We start from the raw sequence: 3,354 nt of genomic DNA, 5'->3' as shown, positions 1-3,354 counted from the left end.
ACAATATTTCCATAGGTTAGCAGTGCAGTGCTACAAATCAAACCATCTCGAATAACAAAGTCGACATGTAATTTAGGTTCGGTGTTGTCCAAGGATATTTTTTTTCTTTGCTTTGAGAAGTGAAATGGATGAATGCTAATGAATGCTTGCTTTCCTACAAAATGCTACTAGAATAATTATACACTGGAGATGCTGCCTGACAGAGTAATGGTGATTAATGTTGAGTGCAGCATTTATCTACATCTGAAAGCAGTTATTCTTTGATGTTTTCAATGAAATCTGTCAATGGTTTTCTGGCTCAAACTTCTTTCTCTTTTGAACAAGAGCCTACAGAGCCCTTGTAATTATTTCATGCATATCATAGTGAAAATCAGAATAGGCGTGGAATATTAATTTGCTGTTTAATTATCAGGACCTGCACATTGGAAGCAGCACTGCCAGTGCGGATATGGTTGTGCCTTGTACTGATGCACAGCTGTGAGGCTGGAGCAAAAAGGTTTACCAAGCAAAGCCCTGTTTGCGATGGTATAGAAGTATCTGGTACTAAGTAGATTTGTGGTGACACTTGAAAAAATAAATATGATTATGTACACGTGAACCATATATTAACACTGACCGTGAAATGACAGAATTTTTTCAGGTTCATTTCTGGTTCGCATCTGTTTGCACATGGTGACCGCTTAGAAGTGCCCGCACTCTTGGCGCTAATCTAGAACTCACGAAAGTACTCTCGTAAGGAGAAATTCAGGCTCGGTAGTTATCTAGTCTTCCTCAAACATCTCTGTTACAGCGGAGCACACCTTTGCCTCGGCAGGCGCGACGGGCGGGGAATTCTCTAGACCTCAAACATGCAGATTCGACATACATTTGCTGTAGCTGTGCAGTGAATATAAAAAGGCTGTGGCTAAAGGTACGTCGGACGGACCCGATCAATGGCTTTAAAGGTACTACATCCGACGTACTCGGTGTGTTTTTCTTCGGGATCGTCGGAAAAGCCTGGCAGATCCGGGAAATATATCTCACGGACCCGATCGGTGGTGTTTACGTCCGGCGGACACGATGCGTTTTTTCTCCGGGATACGTCGGAAAACCAGGACGGATCCGAGGTCCTCGGATGTGTGATTGTAGCAATGGGTGATAGACTACGTGATGGCCCGATAGGTTTACGTGTTTTGGACCGCGGCAGAGAAGCACAAGCGCTTATGTAATCGTTGAGGCTATATGGTATCGATGACGGCCAGCCTGGTTGGTTATCCTGTGGATTATCGTCTACGATGGTAGTTTTGTAGTTTCGATTCTTCAAAGTTTCCTCACTTCCATCAGTGATCAAATGCGTCACGTAACGCGTCGCTTTCTGCTGATGCTTTGCGGTGCTGCAAGTTGTATACAGACAAGCGGCGCTGAAAAAGCTGCTGGGTACCGCCTGCGTGTCTCTAGTCCACCGCGATCTAATACAACCCTAGCAAAAAAGACCAATAGGGTGCGTTATTGGTTTTATAAGAATCGGTATTGGTTCTGTAGGTATGCTATGTGTTTTATCTGCATTTCTATGAGACTTATTCAGAAACTCATAAATCTTATAGACTGGTACATATTTGTCCTATAGGCAATAGTATTGGTTTCATAGGTTTATCGGTGGGTTGTATAAGAAAAGTATCAGACCAGTGCAGAAGCCCATACATCTTATAGGCTGATACATGCTTGTCTTGTAGACTACTACATATTGGTTCATGTGTCTGATACATCAGTATGCCTTTGTTTATGGGTCTTGCATGCAGGATCAGTACGTTGGAGATTTTAGGTCTTTGTCATTGTTTCCTTTTCCATCTCGGACACATCCCCAAAACTCACGCATTCATCCCGTTTATTGAGTGTTGCCGTAACGTACAATATTAGCCGCAATAACAATTGAGAACGCTGCGCGCGGTCTCAACAAACTACGTACGGTTGGAGCCGCAAGACGCGCGACGCTGTTGCTACTGGATCACTGAATGGAGATGGGAAAGCACGCGGATATAGCACGGTTCTGTCGGGGCCCAGCTCAGTCACAATCACCTACATGTGCAAATGGATTGAGAGGCGCGCGTCCAAGCAACTGCAACGCTGCAACCGCCGCCGAAGCGAGAGGAGTCGACATCGAGCACGCGACGAGTACGGCTCGAGCTGCCGACGCGGTAGCGCGATGCCGGCGGCGTTTCGCAGCGGAGAGGTAGGTTTCCTTTCTCTGACTCCCACTCCCGCGCAAGCGTTCCCGTGCTGACCTCTCTCATCCTCCTTTCCACCTCTCCTCTGGGCGCGCATGCGCAGCTCCGTAGAGGCATTGGCGCTGGCGCGATCGCTGATCGGGCGGCAGTTCGGTCGGTGCCCTGTGTTTACAAGTTTTCGCCGATTTTCGGGGTGCTTCTCGAGGATATCAACGTTCCAGCGCACGTTCAGCTTTTGATCAGGTGCGTGTGCATCACTTGCAACTTCGGGCTGACGTTTATACTTTCTCAGTGTATGATGTGGCTTTGCGTTGCAGAATGCCGTTGCCTGCACGCCAACAAAGGAATTTGAATCGCGCGGTGTGATATAACGCAGCGTCGAGTTTTAAAGTTGTCGGCACGATTTCTTGAAAGTATTGATGAAACTTTTTAGCGTTAATCTGTTTTCGAATATCGTGCGCACTGTGTTTAAGTGGCAGAACCTGTGGTGAGGCGCAAGGCGGAATGTTGGTTCAGCAGCTACCTCGGCGTTCAGTAATGGCGGCGCCTCTCCTAACTGACGCGCGCAATCGCGGTTGCCGGTATATGTGTGGACCGATTTTTTGAAGTCATGGTGGTGTCGCGTTCTTGAAATCGCTTATTTTTCAAGCTGTAACGCAATTTTTTATTTCTTTCAGGTGCCTTAGCATTCGAGAGACTACATCATCGGGCCGAAATCCGCAATCTTGGAATCGAGGGCTACCTGGATGCAGTCAATGTTTGGATTATGTGCCAGTATGCGTTGCCGCTGTCATTGTGGAATAAAATGTGTATACATGCACCTGCTGCGTAACTCATCCCTAGAAAATGGAACATAGCTGCCCTCTCCTTTCAGGTGTCCGGAGAGGTAAAACACCCGCAGCTACTCGATGAGACCAATATTCCATAGGGCCTACAAAACCAATAGGAAGCCTACTGGTTTTGTAGGTCTATCAGATTATTGACAGCTATGGGTATACTAGCATTACAGACCTATCAGTTTATCAGATGCCATAGGACCGATAAAACCATAGCCTATACGACCAGTAAACAATTGACCTATAAAACCAATACTCCAGTAGACCTGTAAAACCAATCGGCTAGGATACCCATAAGACCAATACTCTGGCAG

General features: G+C 46.5%; 1 long non-coding RNA gene across 1 annotated transcript; it reads left to right on the top strand.

Moving 5' to 3' along the window:
* Positions 1-2,316: 2,316 nt before the first annotated feature.
* Positions 2,317-3,024, top strand: LOC146184666 (uncharacterized). Its single transcript, XR_014708579.1, has 2 exons — positions 2,317-2,447; positions 2,882-3,024. It is a non-coding gene; the product is annotated as an uncharacterized LOC146184666 (long non-coding RNA).
* The last annotated feature ends 330 nt before the right edge of the window (positions 3,025-3,354 follow it).

Source organism: Amblyomma maculatum, chromosome 7, assembly GCF_055883805.1.
Source record: "Amblyomma maculatum isolate TAMU_Amacu chromosome 7, ASM5588380v1, whole genome shotgun sequence".
Classification (NCBI taxonomy): Eukaryota; Metazoa; Arthropoda; class Arachnida; order Ixodida; family Ixodidae; genus Amblyomma; species Amblyomma maculatum.
This window is presented reverse-complemented; position numbering and strand designations above follow the sequence as displayed.